This window comes from Bos javanicus, chromosome X, assembly GCF_032452875.1.
Source record: "Bos javanicus breed banteng chromosome X, ARS-OSU_banteng_1.0, whole genome shotgun sequence".
NCBI lineage: Eukaryota > Metazoa > Chordata > Mammalia > Artiodactyla > Bovidae > Bos > Bos javanicus.
Window position 1 is genome coordinate 135,749,888 of NC_083897.1, and position 17,004 is coordinate 135,766,891.

At 38.9% G+C, this 17,004-nt stretch overlaps 1 protein-coding gene across 2 annotated transcripts in view; it reads right to left on the reverse strand.

Moving 5' to 3' along the window:
- Positions 1 to 17,004, reverse strand: part of GLRA2 (glycine receptor alpha 2) — a 208,477-nt gene that overhangs the window by 172,606 nt on the left and 18,867 nt on the right. The gene's annotated exons all lie outside the window — the stretch shown is intronic.

Genomic DNA, 17,004 nt, shown 5'->3' on the forward strand with positions numbered 1-17,004 from the left:
TTTCTTCTGCCTGTTCAAATATACTATTAAATTCCTTTGGTGAATTTTCCATTTCTGTTTTTTCACATTTCAGCTCTAGAACTTCTTTTTGGTTCCTTCTTATAATTTGTAGCTCTTTACTGATATTTTCATTTTATTCATATACCAATCTCCTAATTTCCTTTTATTATTTGTCCTTGTTTTCCTTTAGATCTTTAAGCATATTTAAGACAGTTGCTTTACAGAATTTATCTAGTAAGTCCAGTGTGTTAACTTCCTCAGGGATGATTATTGTCCATTTATTTTTTACCTTCAAATGGGACATATTTTCCTGTTTTTTTGTATGCTTTGTGATTTTTGTTGATAACTAGACCTTTGACTTTTATAACTGGTAACTCAAGGGGAGAAGGGGAAAGTAGATTTTTCCCCTTTGCCAGAGTTTTCTGGATGCTTTTGACGTTGTTGTTGAAAGCTATTGTAAGCCATCCATTTGGTGACTATCTAACACCATTTTTGCAAAGACTATGTTTCTTAACTTTTGTGTGGCCATTATAGTCTGTTTCTCAGCTTGTACTGTACTAGGATTTTGATGGAAATTTTCTTAAACACCAAGGGCTAAAAAAAATCAAACGAACAAACAAAAAATACCTCTCCCAGTTTTTATTCATTGTCTCTATTCTGGGGGCACTCCTTTGATACTTAGACAGTCTTGAACTGAATCTAGCGATCAGCCCAAGGTGAACTCTTAGAATCTGCTCAGATCCTTTCTGAGTATTCATCTTGCCCTGAGAATGCCTGTGGCTTTTTAAATTCTCCTGCATGCATGGCTGATTTTGAATTTCCTGATTTCCCTAAGAAACTTCTCAGCTTTTGCTCTCAGGCCTTTAAATGGTCTATTGTATGTTTCAACTATAATCTTTTACTCCAGGCATCTGAATGTTTTTAGTGTTTCTTGCAGTGTGTTTGATCAATATCTACTGCTTTTCTATCCCGAGTTCTACTGGATTAGGTGGAACAAAGATGAGCACTGTTATAGGCTGAATTGTGTTCCTTCAAATTTTATATGTTGAAGTGCTAACCACCAGTACCTCAGAATGTACGTGTATTTGGAGTGAAGGTCTTTAAAGAGATAATTAAGGGTAAATGAGGTCATGAAGGTAGTTCCTAATCTGACATGAATGAGGTCCTTAAAAGAAGAGGGGAAAAGAGATATCAGAGATGTGTGTGCATAGAGGAAAAACCATACAAGGACGCAGTGAGGATGTAGCAATCTGCAAGCCAGGGAGAGAGTCCTTGGGAGAAACCAATACTGCTATTACATAGATCTTGGATTTCTAGCCTAAAAAATTGTGAGAAAGTCCATTTCTATTGTTCAGGTTACCTAGCCTGTGTTATTTTGTTATGAAAGTCCTAGCAAACTAATACAAGCTTTTTGCATATGTCCTTCTGGTAGCACACAGACAGGTTAGAATAGACAGACAGAATAATTTGTGAATAATGTTTGCTTGTTTACTTTGCCCTCTCCACAATGAGGGACCAGGGTTCCACACTGGAAATGTAGGTTGCCATTGATTCAAAAATAAAATCACCACTGGGGAGGGGAGGGGACAAAGACAAGTAAAGACACCACAAAACTTTCCTGCCATTTTCAAGTTAGCTTTTTCTTGATTCAGTAGTTTCTTGGTTGCTATAGACTTATGACTATTTTCCAGAACTCTAACAAAATTAGTTCTGACAGGTCTTACTTACTTTTTGACACTTCTGTGGGGGAACAAGAGCTTGGAGCTGCCTGTTCTGCTGTTTTGTTGATGTCAACTTTTTCCTCCCCAAAACTTTAATGCATTCATGTGAATCATGGTGCTTCTAAAGGAGAACAAAGTATGTGTTGTTGTTTCCCAACTTGATTTGAACATAGGAGACTTTATGTTTTTTTTTTGAAATAGATCATCCTTTAAAAAAAATTGGAAGTATAGTTGGTTTACAATGTTGTGTCAGTTTCTGGTGTACAGCAAAGTGATTCAGTTTTATATATATATATATATATATATACACACACACACACACACACACACTGTTTTTCATGTTCTTTTCCATTATGGCTTGTCACAGGATATTTAATGTAGTTCCCTGTGCTATATATAGTAGCATCTTGTTGTTTATCCATTCTCTGTATGATGGTTTGCCTCTGCTTGTCCCAAACTTCTAATCCAACCCTCCTCAACCCCTCTTCCTCTGGCAAGCACAAGTCTGTTCTGTATGTAGAATAAGCCATCCCATTCATGGAGCACATTTCGAAGATGACACGCATTCTTCAAAACATCATTCGAAAATGTTGACCTATAGTAATTTATGTATTAATTCAATTAACAAATTCTTATTGAACAATAAATATATTAGATAATAATAATAAGACTACAGACAATTGTAGAGGTTTTTATCAAACCCTGTGATCCTACAAGGAGGGAATGTTGTACTGGGGGCTGCAGCGTCAGTGCCTGGGATGAGGAAGTAATGGAAGAGGAACAAAGAATCAATAAAGATCAGCTTAATCTTTTCCAGGTATTTGCCTAAGACTCTCAATTTATGTAATGGTCCTGTAGTCTAGGAGTGTAATTCAGGGATGCAAGTCACAAACTCTTCTTATAATCAGATTTTATAAATGTATTAATTTCTAGATGAGTTCTCTTAAAAACTCAGTGAGCTAAATGACAGGTCAGCAGCATTTTTTTTTTTTGTAAAGGGCCAGATGGTAAATATTTTAAGCTTTGTGGGCCACAAAGGTCTCTGTTACAATTACTCAGTTCTGTCTTTGTAGTGAAAGTAGCCATAAAGAGTAAGTAAATAAATGAATGTGGCTGTGTTACTATAAAACTTTATTCATAAAACAAGTGGTTAATTAGATTTGGCTAAGTTTGCTCCGGTACTTGGGCCACCTCACATGAAGAGCCAACTCGTTGGAAAAGACCCTGATACTGACAAAGATTTAGAGTAAGAGGAGATGGAGGTGGGAGAACATGAGATGGTTGGATGGCATCACTGAGTCAATGGACATGAGTTTGAGCCAACTCTGGGAGATAGCGGAGGACAGGAAAGCCTGGCATGCTGCAGTCCATGGGGTCACAAAGAATCAGACACGACTTGGCAACTGAACAACAACAAGTTTGCTGGGCCTTCCTCTGAACTTTCAGAGTCGGAGATTAGGAGAAACAGAAATTGTCCCGGAATTCCATAATCTTTCCATACCTGTAAGTGAGGACTGGCCATGGACATGGAGGATCATAGGGACTGTCCGTAGAACTATTTATGTGAGTAAATAGTTTTATATTGTGCATTGTGGCATGAATGAGTAAAATCCACTTTAGCAGAAAGGATTTATGGGAAATGGTATTCTTTGGGCCAGCTGCACTGTAGCGGTCCCAGATGAAAACCATCAATTTCCAGTCAGACCACTGCATTGTCACAAAAGCTAGGAGGCAGTGTGGAAGAAAAGTGAGGCCAGGACAGATCACGTGGATAACAAATATTTGACTCAGCAATTATATTTAATATGACTCAGACTTGCTCATAAAAATGAATCAATGAAAAGAGCACTCTGTATCCTGCATATTTAAAACCTGGAACTGATTTTTATAACTTCTACCATGGTAATGAAAGGTTTATCTATTATTCATAGTGACTATATTAAAATAAGATTATATATATTCATATTGAACAAAGCTTTCTAAATTAACAATACATACTGTTTTTAAAGCTTTGTGATGGATTCTATTTAAAAATAATCACCAGAGACACATATTGTGTGATGTCACTTATTTGTAAACTCTAAAAAGCCAAATTCATAGAAACAGAAATTAGAGTGGTGGTTACCAGAGGCTGGAGGAGGGGAAATAGGGAGGTGTTGGTCAAAGGATACACACAGTTATAAGATGAGTAAGTTCTGGGGATCTAAGGTACAGTATTAGTGGTGGTGGCTATAGTTAACAATACTGTATTATATACTTGAAAGTGCTAAGTGAGTAAATATTAAATGTTCTCACTATAAAAAAGAAATTGTAATTATGTGATATAATAGAGGTGTTAGCTAATACTACATGGTAATAATTTTGCAATATATAAGCTCCACACATTGTACACCCTAAATTTACACAGTATTATATATCAATTTTATCTCAATAAAGCTTGAAAAAATTTAAATGAGGGCCACAGCATAGGTAAAAAATAAGAACTAGAAAAGAGTAGAGGATCTCTGTAACACCAAAACAACTAGTCACTATTCATTAGTTTTGCCTCAGTTATGTTATTTTCCAACATCATTTTAGGGCAAAAGACTTGAGAGCCAGCATTCTTTCAGTTCTAAGATGAAAATGTGATTTTTTCTCTCTTGTCACAAATAGACAAGAATGACATTTTGATTTTGCATTTTATTCATTTTAAATAATTTAATGTGTCCTCAAGTATCACAGTTGACTTAGCGTGGGGCCCCTGGGTGGGAATGCAGTAGTAACTCTATGTGCTTGATATCTATAGAAATTAAATTTCTTTTGGAATAAGAAGATTTTTATCTAGCAAAAAGAGTCTCACCATTAGCTCAAGTGATAAAGGAAAAATAAAGCACATAAAGAAATCAAGAAGATGTATAGTTAACGGTCAGCGACTTATTTGAACACAGGGAAGCAGTGTTTCTTATGACAGCTTCCTGTGTTGTATGGTGCTTTGATGCCCATGAAAGAGAGAGTCTTGGAGGATGAGAGAGTTGCAAAGGGAGGGAATGGCTTTTCATGGTGGCACTCCCTTTGTGAGGGGTAATTTGTGGCATCTAATTCAAAGAATGGAGAAAGATTTTTTTCTTTTAACATCATGACATTAATTAGAAACAGTCACACAAATTAACTCATTGCATTTTTAAAATCTTCTTGAAAATTCATCACTAATAAATTATATACTGTTGATTCTTCTGCCCAACACATGGTCAGAATGATTTTATCAGTTCCCCTGCATTCAGTTTGGTTGCTGACATCCAGGTCTGTGCTGATTCCCACAGCCTGATGAGATAGTCTAGCAAACCATTTGCTTTGGACCAGCCTTGTTGATAAAAGGTTAGAACTGCCAGACAAAGCAATTAATTAGCCACTAAGGTAGCTTGAATATAGACAAGCAAATGGCAGATCCTGTGAGGCCTTCCCACTAATGGCTAGCAGTTGTCACCTGCTTTCACACAAGGATGAGTGAGTGGACATATGTGCACATAGCTCAGATCCATGTCAGAGGGCTTTGAGAATGCTGACAAGTTTCTATCTTTGCATACTGTGGATTTCTCCATGATTAAAAAAGAAGGAATAAGACAGGAGCCAATATATGAAGTATGGTAACTACCAGTCTGTCTTGTTTTTGCCACTAGCTTTGCTTATTATCACCTGTGAACTTTAAAGAGTATAGAAACTCTCTGGATTTGTTAATTCTGTAAAATTGGAATAATGGTGCTTACTTTGATGTTAATTATGAGAATTAGTAGTGATGTAAGGAAAGCCCATAATAGTTGTTAAATAAATTGTAGCTTGCTTCCAGGAATTATGCATAAGCATTCTTTGCATCTGGACTACTAAACAGCACTATAGACTTGGGGTCATTCCTGCTAGCTTCCTTATTTAAGATAGGGTTTTTCAACCCAAGGACCATTGGCATTTGGGGACAGATCATTCTCTGTTGTGGGAGTTTGTCCTGTGCATTGCAGGATGTTGAGCAGCATCTTGGGTCTCTAGTCACTAGATACCAGCAGCACCCCCCTCCCACAGCCCCTGCCGTGACAACCAAAAACATGTCCAGATATTGCCAAGTGCCCCCTCCCTGGGACGGGGGACAAAATCACTCCTGGTTGAGAACTACTAGATTATAAAAGTCAGGTAAAAATGCAGGATTAGTGGAAAGGCTACTTAACAACAATACTTAACATTATATAACAATGAAAGGAGCTTCAGAGTATTCTGCTGCATAGCCAAGCAAATGCTAGGGATGTATTATATTTTTGGTCATATGACTTTCTGATGAGAAAGTCATCTTTCTCATGTGTTTCAACCAAGAATGTGGATTTTAAAAAATATTTAAACATACTTTGGATGAACACATGGCAGTATTACGCAACTTGTACTCCTTTGTTGGGTGTGTTCATCAAGAAATTAAATTTGGTGCCTCTCTGCAGGCATTTGCTAAATTCTGTGCATTTCCATCTTATACCTCTTCATCACTCACTCAATCAGCAACCATTTATTGAGTATCCATTATATGCTGGTCTTGTACTAATTATCCTTTACATTTAGGTGGTGAATTGTGGGACAAAATATAAGAAAATTGGGCATTAAGGACAAGTCAGAAACAATTTGCTGAAAAGCGCATGAGTCATTCTGCAAGAAATGTCAGATGAAACAAAAAGTGTGTGCTCAACCAAGCATCACAGAGAGGGCATTTTTGTTAAGCCTCTTTCTAATACAAGTGAACTGCTGCTTTTTTGTTCTTTGCAGGATCATAGTGCCCTTAAAGTGAGCAGTTTATGTTCTGGGAGATTTAGGGCACTTTGCTTGTGGTGACAAGGTTCATTTTCTATTTTAAAGATCTCAGATACTAAGTGGAAACCTTCATGTTGGGAATAATTTGTAAGTGTAATCTACATATATTTCTATTTATGCTATAAATAAAATGTCATCAGATGGAGAATTGCTGGAAAACACAAGGTTCTTGCTATCTTGGGATTAGGGTAGATAATAAATAAAGGCCCATTTAGCCTTAGAAGAAGACAATTTTAAATGCCATTTGGAATTAGTTTTGAAATGAGGAGATCTGAGAATTTCTCATCAACCCAAATGATATTTCCTTTCATTTTAGGAAGTAACAAAAATAGAATTAAAGAGGACTTTCTCTCGTTAATTGAATCCTCTACTACTTTGCAAAATGAATAGCAAGTTCATCAACTTGTTAGGGCCTGACAAATTGAAAATAGATTTGTTTTGCATTAGTTAATTTTTGAAGAAGGAAGTATGCTCTGTTTGAGGTTACGATAATGAAATTGGTGGGTGTAATTTACGCATATATACATATATGTTCATATGTTCAAATCTTCTTATTCTTCAATTAATACCTACTCAGTGAATTTTCCCATGATTCTCCACACTTTAATGTCATCTTTCTGGGAACTTCTAGAGCCCCATAACCCTTACCATATTGTAATATAGTCAATTTTTTTCACGCTTGTCTAATTCTTTCTAGTATGCTCTAGACAGAGTATGATTCAAATCTGATACACTGTAATGTTTCTCAAGGCATTTCTATAGTACTCAGCATGTAGTAGGCATTCAATAAATTCTCAGTGAATGCTGTTGAGCAGAATATAAGCCTTTTTGTATAAGTAGATGCCCGTGGCATGCCAAGAAATCTGCATTCCCATTCCATTTCAGAGCTACTTTCAACACAAGGCATTTTAACCCCATCAGTTGGCCTCCATCCTTTCAGCTCCAAAGGGGAGTTCATTCAAAAAGTCTTTCATTTAAATCAATAATTTCATCTCAGCCTGTAAAATCAAAAGTGAATTTTGTTTACTCTCTTTCCAAAGCACTCAACAAAATGAGAAAATTATGACAAAAACATCACAGTCACCAACAAGTAGCAGTACAACATGGCCCTTTGAAACTACTACTGAGCTGCCATGTTTGAGGTTGGGCTAGGGAAACTTCTAGCCTGTTGCCCTCCCTCCTGACATCCCTCACCAGTACAGCATGGAATAATGGGGGAAAAAATCATAAACTTCAGAGCTAGAACTGGATTTAAAACCTGGCTCTGCTTTTTACTACTTGTGTAACTCTCTGTAGGCTATTTAATCACTCTGGGCCCTAACTTCCTCATCTATAAAAGAAAAAATCTTTGCCTAAATCACAGGTTTGTTGGGAGGACTGAATCTGATACTGTGTGTGATATGCCACCTTCTTCTTTCCTCTTTCCATCTCCTTCCCCTACCAAGGAAGGGTCTCCCTCTTAAACCTTGAGATTTTCCCCTTTATTTAACAATCAGATGTACTTTTCTCAAGCACCATCTCTCTGCTTTACATTTTATTGTGCTCACCCCTACTCACTGTGTTAAGAAAAATACCTGGATTTGAAATAATCTCTAGCAAAAAAAAAGAGAGCTCTTCTTTTTGGAGATGGAGTATATTACTGAATCTTACAATCATGAGTGTAGGGGAAAATTGTGCTTTAAGAAAATACTGTGGATTGTCTATAGTATACCCCTTCCTCTCATCTGCTTCTCATTCTCTGGGAGCTATTTTACAACTATTTAAATTGTATAACTGATAGCAATGGGAAATATTGCTTGCTTGCTGCTGCTGCTGCTGCTAAGTCGCTTCAGTCGTGTCCGACTCTGTGCGACGCCATAGAAGGCAGCCCACCAGGCTCCCCGTCCCTGGGATTCTCCAGGCAAGAACACTGGAGTGGGTTGCCATTGCTTGCTTAGAGACATGCAAATCCTGCCGTGTGCTGTCCCAAAGAAGTTCAAGTGACTGCCCTCCTCCACTGTGAAAGCATCTGGTTTTTGCCTCTGTTTGCACATTCAGGCCAATATTCTTCATCTATAAATGTGTCTATTTCTTAGGTTTTTATTTTGAACTGGTTATGCCATCTGCCTGGTTCTCTCATTGATTAATGAGTTAAAATCTTTAACATGTATTCATTTTATATCTGCACAAGAGTTATGATTTTATCTTTTTTTTTTGAAAATCATCTTTTTATGTGAATTTTTAGAAACATTATCACCCTTTGGAATTGTTAGACTCAGAGCCAGGCTGTGGAAACTTAAAGACCAAAATCCTGCTCAAGGCCATGACAGTGCCAGGCAACCCAGCACTTCCTGTTCCACAGTCAAAAGAGATCTTAGAACACCGTGTCTGCCAATGAATAGTACCTAAGCTCTCCCACCCCTCCTCTGCTCATCTGTGACTTTCACAAATGGGAACTTGTTTCCTTATTAGGCATTCTGCACCATTTCTCGGAGGTAGGAAGGTCACCATTGTATTGGGAGGAAACAGAAGTTTTCTATGTCAGCAAGCTATCTAAAAATAGAAACCAGAGTTCCTGACATGCACTCTTCTCTACTAACAACTAGGACAGCCGCTTCCTTACTGCAGAGGGAAGCCCTGAAATCGTGGTGCTTGTCTGTCTGTGTGCTCATATTTGACTGATGGGCCCTTTGCATTTATGTAGCAGAGGCTTCCATCTCTCTTATCTCATGCTATACTAGCCAGCTTTGTAACTCAGTTTAATTAAAATGATATTTAATGGACTTTTTCTGTATATGGGGTGCTTACCTAGTTTGGGTTACCCTGGAATCAGGGATTTGGGTAAAAGTAGTTTATAAAGGAGGTAAATAATGCACCAGCTGGGATGTAGGGAAGAGATTCAGAGTTGGGAAAGAAGCCAAGGAAAGGTGCTTTAGTGAATCCATTATCTCCCAAAGGCACATGAAGCTTTATCCCATAAGTAGCTCTGGCAGACACATTCTTCTAAGCTATTCTGTATCAACACCCATCAGTCATTAGACAGGAATATTCTTGGGGGCATTAATTCATCTTCACTTCTGGCTGGTCACAAGGGTGGGCAAAGTGGCTTAGGTGGGAGAAAGCCCTCAAGCAAAGAAATTGAAGTGATGGAGTTGGGAATTCAGATGGTACCATGGTATGCGAAGGGGTTGGGGATATAGGTTGAGTGCAAACGGTAGTGTGTCTGTGGTGTTGGGAATACCAACATGTACATGATCCTTGAATTCAATAAGCTCACAATCTGTCATGCCAGAAAGACATGAATTAGACTAATTATGATGTAACATGGTAATGTCTAACATGTTAAAAAACTGTCGCAGAAGAGGCAATGAATTGTGCAGGGGAAGAGGAGAAAGGGAGAGAAGAGAGAATCTTTGTAGGGATGTTGATGAATTTCTTTATACAAAGGAGGACAGAGATATGGCTCTATTTTATAAAAAGTACATATCACAAGGAAAGTGTAATCAGCCATTGAAAGTTTTACCTGTGTTATTGATCTTTGTTTTGCATATCTTCCTTGAAATTCAAAGATCCTCAAATTTTGCTGTTAGAGATTTTTTTAAGTTGTGGGGAAACTTTCCTATGTCTGGATTTTAATATCATATATTTCCACCTCCATCTCAGTGTGACAGGATTTCTGATACTGAGCTGAGTAGAGCTGTCCCTCCAAGAGTCAAGAAGCTAAGTGGCCTCTTTGCATTTAGCACAGCTGAGTTTATGCTTAAAGTGAAAAATGCCTTTTTCCTACAAGATGCCAACACTTCTTATGGGCTCATGACAATGGGCTGCATCATCCCCTTGGGACCTCAAGAGGCTTACAATTTGAAGACATGGGAGTTTGAATGGGGGTACAAACAGAATGGGGTTTGTACTCATAATCCTTTCACACTAGAGACAAGATTTGTTGAGGCTTCTAAAAAAGTTCTAATTTGGTGTGTTGTACCAAACACAATAGAGCAGTTTTGTAGCAAAGAAAATCACTTGATGAGAAATGGCCCCATTTTCAAACTCTCAGGGAAGGAAGAGAGCATGTCCCTCAAGTTAAAAGGCAAGAATCTTTCTAAGAGAGTCTTCTTTTTTTCTTTTCTTTTTTATAAATTGATTTTTAATTGGAGGTAAATTACAATGTTCTGTTGCTTTCTGTTGCTATACAACAACATGAATCAGTCATAATTATATATACATCCCATCCCTCATGAGCCTCCCTCCCTTCCCTCCATCCACCCTTCTAGGTCTTCTTTCTGAGGTTTAGCCTGAGTCAACACACACCTCTCTATAAATGTTCCCTTCCAGGCAGATGTTCTGTGCATGTGCACGCACAGACAGTGGTAGCCTGCCTAGACCACCACAAGGAAGAGTGGTGGATAAGTGTGAAGGCTGCAGCCCCAAATAGCCTGGATTTGACTGGCTGCTCTGCCTCTCACAGCTGTGCCAGATGTAAGGATTCTGAGCATCAGTGTGTAGATTTAGAAGAAAGGAACTGATAACAGTGGTACTTTGCAATTTTGTCAGGAATAAATGAGATCGTGCGTGTAACACACTTAACATTTACTTGGCACGTCATGATGCACGCCGTTGTCTCTGTAAACCCCACCTGCACTTCACACCCTCACTTGTTTCCTACCTCTTCCTTATACTTGAGCCATGAACTCCACTTACATAGAACTCCTAGTTTCCATAGCATCATTCCCTATGTAGCTGCCTGTTTATACGACAAGAATTGGCTTATGTTGCTCAGACTTGTTTTCTGTGTGCAATTTCATTTGCTCCACAAGACATCACATTGCTAGAAGACTGGGGTTGTCTGATACTGCTTTCAGTAAGTTCCCAAAGCCCCTGTAAATTAGGCACAAAACTTTGTGGTTCATTTGTAGCTTGCTACAAAGTAAACTTGACTTTGTACATAAGCAGTGAGTACTCCCTCTGTTTGAGAAACAGCCATTTACATTGTTTCCGGTAACAGTCTCAATTCTTTAACACTGCTATCCTAGCAAGTAAGCTGCACTCAGAACATTCCCTCCTCTCTTCCTTGGCAGGCTTGGACTCCTCATATATGTTGGAAAGTAATCATAAAGAGAATCAAATTGCAAGCTTCTGGTCTCAGACTTAGCATTTTCTCTCACTACACCCAAACGACTGAGATTATTAAATGAAAACATTCCTAGAGCCCAGATAGTAAACTGCGCTAGGAAGCAGACTATAGGACTAGAGAAAAATGCCAGATGGAAGGACATGCTTTTGGTATGTCATAGTCAGCATTTTCCTGAAATATATTTAAATGCCTCACACATTTGTACTGAAAGGAGATGTAAATGATTACAAAATGCCATTAGTCAGAGACAGAATCACAGAATGTGTAACCCATCAAGGTAGCAGTTGCTGTATCCCATCTCCTTTGCTCAGCCACTAACTGCCTCCCCCATTCTCCCTCAAACGATCTACAAGCTGGTTCCAATACATTCCAGGCAGAAAGCTGTTGGGTGATTGGAGAGGAATCAGCTTTTCTCATTCATTTAATTATTCATCAAACATTTATGGAGGATGAATAATGTGCTTGAATCTGAGGATGCAAATTTGAATAATAAACAGATTCTGAAGCAAAATGTTCAAAGGCTCTTGCAGGCCTCCAGACTCGTAGCTCCTAGCATAGCTCTGTAATTAAGAAACAGATATAAGGCTAACTCATGAACTTGGTATATAATAGACAAATCTTCTAGGCCTTTACCACTGGTAACTGGATGGACTCCTGCCAGATGGCCTGGAATTGAAAGCTAGCTCTGCACCCTTATTACCCACATAATCATGAGCAAACACATCGGCTCTCTTTTACCAGTTTCTTTATCTCTAAAGCAGAGATAATAATAACATGCATGTACTTCTCTGTAAAGTTATTGGGAGGATTAAATGAATTAATATGCAAAGTACTTAGAAGAATGCTTAACACATGGTAAGGACTCAAATAATATAAATAAATAACATTATTATTAATGCTTTCTGAGCTTCTACAATTAAAATGGTACAAAGTGTATGGACGGATGTAGTTAAGTGTTGGTCAAGAAGGAAGATGATGGATAACTTGGACCCTGAGCCCCTTTACTTCCCCTCGTCTTCTGTTTGAGTATTGCATCTGATACTTCTGTCTTCATCTTGTGAGTCTTACATTTAAAATACATTAAAAAATTCTTCCTACTCAAGAAGCTTACTGAGAAGTACATTTTCATAGAAAACTCTATTTTATGATGTATTTAAATTTTACAAGTGTTTCCTGAATGTCTGGGTGGTCTGTCCTGATGGTAAAGAAGGACATCAAGACAAAGCACCAAGGGCCTGCTGCTGCTGCTGCTGCTAAGTCGCTTCAGTCGTATCCGACTCTGTGCGACCCCATAGACGGCAGCCCACCAGGCTCCCCGTCCCTGGGATTCTCCAGGCAAGAACACTGGAGTGGGTTGCCATTTCCTTCTCCAATGCATGAAAGTGAAAAGTTAAAGTGAAGTCGCTCAGTCGTATCCGACTCCTAGCGACCCCATGGACTGCAGCCTACCAGGCCCCTCCATCCATGGGATTTTCCAGGCAAGAGTACTGGAGTGGGGTGCCATTGCCTTCTCCGACCAAGGGCCTAGCGCTTTTTTAGCTTCATGCTTACTGTACTCAGGACCAGCCAGCCCAGCTGGTGGTGGTTGCCCATCTGTGCCAGATGACAGAGCACTGCTTCACCAAGAAAAGAGGCCATTTAATATTAAAAACAAAAACAAAACAAAAAACTTCCCTTCCCTCAAACTTTGTGAATTAATATCTAATCTCCCTTTTTCTGGCTGGCATTAGTCTTTTAAATGAGGAATCTACACACACACTTCCTCCCACTTTCTCTGATCTCATTCACTCTATAACCAGCTACAATCTGGGCTTTGGGCTCACTGCTCTAGAGAGATCACCCTCACTAAGGTTAAAAATGTCCCACTGACCAAATCCAGTTGCCCATTTCCTTACCTCTTTCTGTTCAGCATTCCTGCTGCATTTGGCAGGTTTGATTTCCTTACCCAAAAGCTTTCTCTTTCCTTGACATCAATGACTACATCTTTTCCTGATTCTCTTCCAGATGTTCTGACCATGTGTTCGTATTTCTTGTCCAGTCCTTCTTTCGTCCCCATGCCATCAATGGTCATGTTCATGGAAGTCTCATCCTTACTCCCCTCTTCATTCTACACATTTGCACTGAGTGATCTGAATTAATACTATCATGATCTGATGACTCCATCCCTGCATTGATAGCCCCAACATCTGTTTTTAGTTCTAGATTAACATTTTCAACAGCAGATTAGACACATGAATTTGTGGCGGTCATCTGAAAAACATGCTCAAAACTGAACTCATTATCTTCCTCAGCATTTTCCTCCTTTAACATCTCTTCTTTGAGCAAATGAGAGCATCATCTGCTCAGTTGCCTAACTTGGAACCTTGAGTCAAACATTACTCTTCCTCTTGTACCCTCTATATCCTTTTTAATGCATTTTAACTTCCATTTATCTTGTTAATTAGCTTCCCTGGTGGCTCAGATGGTAAAGTGTCTGCCTGCAATGCGGGAGACCTGAGTTCGATCCCTGGGTCGGAGAGATCCCCTGGAGAAAGAAATGGCAACCCACTCCAGTACTCTTACCTGGAAAATCCCATGGACAGAGAAACCTGGAGGGCTACAGTCCATGGGGTTGTAAAGAGACAGACATGACTGAGCGACTTCACTTTCACTTTATCCTGTTAATTTAGCCTCTCCTTTCCAACCCCACAGCTGAAGCCTGAACTTTCATCATTTCTCTCTTGTGAATGATTGTCATGATACACTGATCCACCATCTTTCTAGTATATCCTTCTAAAGGCATCTTGAATTATCTTCTTAGAATCTAATCTACATCTAATCATACCCCTTCTCTGCTTAAAAATCTTGCTGTGCCTTCCTGTTACCTACAGTTAGATCTGAATGCCTTAATAATCAACTTGACCCTCTAGCTCTAACTAGCTTTATTCTCTAGCCTCATTTTTTATGACTTCCCTCCTTTTACTTTCTTTGGGTATACTCATGTTTTGTTATCCCCCAAACTAGCCAAATTCTTTCCAGACATGAGAGTTCCCTACCTGAAGTTCCCTTTTCCATTCCTTGAATGCCTACTCATCTCTGAAGACCCAATTAAAACATCACCTTGTATATGAAGCCTAGAACTACTTCTTTTTCTCCTCTGTAGATTGAGCTCTTACATGTAAAGGGCTCAGAGAAATATTAACATTATCATCAGTGGAAGCTGCCTTAGTTGGACTTCCCAGATTTTATAAAGATTTTTGGTTCATTAATACATAATCTGGGACAATCCTGTAGCTTGAGAACCACTGTTCAATTTTTGATGAGAATGGCAGATGAAGCCCAAAAGGAGAATTCTTTAGAAGAATCAACCACAAGCTCACTGGTTGGAAGGAGTTAAATGTTATAACCACGATGCCAGTAAATCTGGCATTGCGTTGTTGTTGTTCAGTCGCTGAGTTGTTTCCGACTCTTAGCAACCCCATAGAATGCAGCATGCCAGACTCCTCTGTCCTCCCCTATCTCCTGGAGTTTGCTCAAACTCATTTCCATTGAATCATTTCCATTGATATTATCTAACCGTCTCATCATCTGCCACCCCCATGTCTTCTTGCCCTCAATCTTTCCGAGCATCAGGGTCTTTTCCAATAAGTCAGCTCTTTGCATCAGGTGGCCAGAGTATTGGAGCTTCAGCTTCAGCATTGGTCCTTACAATGAACACACAGGGTTGATTTCCTTTAGGATCCACCGATTTGATCTCCTTGCTGTCCAAGGGACTCTCAAGAGTCTTCAGCACCACAGTTCCAAAGCATCAATTCTTTGGCACTCAGCCTTCTTTATGGTCCAACTCTCAAATCCCTACATGACTACTGGAAAAACTATAGCTTTGACTGTACAGACCTTTGTTGGCAAAGAGATGTCTCTTCTTTTTGATGTGCTATCTAGGTTTGTCATGGTTTTGCTTCCAAGGAATAAGTGTCTTTTAATTTCATGGCTGTAGTTACCATCTGCAGTGATTTTGGAGCCCCCCAAAATAAAGTCTTATTTATTGTTTCCACTTTTTCTGTTTTTTCCGTTTACTGTTTCCACTTTTTCCCCATCTAGTTGCCATGAAGTGATGGGACTGGGTGCCATTCTCTTAGTTTTTTGAATGCTAAGTTTTAAGCCAGCTTTTTCACTCTCCTCTTTCACCCTCATCAAGCATTACTTTAGCAGTTGGAAATTAACAATTGGTTATATTGATTTTATTTACTAAACATTTCTAGCACTGAAGAGGAGAGTTGCCAGTGGATTCTATTTGGGTAACCTTAATGCCACCATACATCCCTATTCAGTATTGGTTATAGGAAATAAAGCTTTTTATACATGGGATGTTGGTCCTGGAATAGTGGTAAAGTAGAAGGGGTTGGATAGAAAGGCTGGGGATAAGAATGCTGGTACATTAACAATTCTTAATTCTCCTTTACTTGATACCTAGTACGATGCCATGTGTGTAGTAAATGCTTGATATGTATCTATATGCGAATGAATCCATTCATTCAGGATTAAACATTTGTTAAACTCCTACAAAGACAGGAAATACACAAAACCCTGCAGCTTTGAAGATAAATTAGAATCATTCTGTAATATAGAAAAGGGGGGACATCTGTGTTACAAATACATTCAATAAAGTATTGCAGGTCAAGAACGAGTATCATTGATATTCCTCTCCAGGTTAGGCTTTATGTATCTGGAGAGCAGTGTTGATCTAAATCCTGTCTGGCAATAAGATAACTCCCCCCCCCACCCCCCACTAAAAAGCAAGAATGATGAGCAAAATTACAGCTGCTTTCCATTATGAGAAATGCCTAAGGAATGAAATGAGATAATATATGGGAAAAGACTTCATGCATTTTGAAAGAATCACAAATGTTAGATAATAATTTATTATTTTAGTTCCGTTGCTCATACCCAGCCACCTTTTCAGATTCTGGGATTAATAATAGGTGTTATGAATTCTTATATTCATTTGATACTTGTTTATTGGCTCCTTGTCTACTGTCATGTATTGGAGGTAAACAATGAAGAATGAGATAAGCCCAGTCTGTGGCCTCCTTGACCTGGTGTAGGAGGGGAAGGGACAAGGAAGCAGCCAGTCACAAGAGAGACTGTAGACTGCGCATGTAAGAGAGGGTGGACTGAGCAGTTTAAAGGGAGCTTTCTAGAGGAAATGGAACTGACGCTGAAGTCTGTAGGATGAGTAAGAATTAGGCTGGTGAAAAGGCAGGCATGGTAAAGGGAAATGAAAGTGCCAAGCACAACAATGAAAAGTGTGAGGAACAGGAAACAGGGTATTAAGGTTGGAACAGAGTGGGAAGGCATGGCTTGGGATGCGGAATA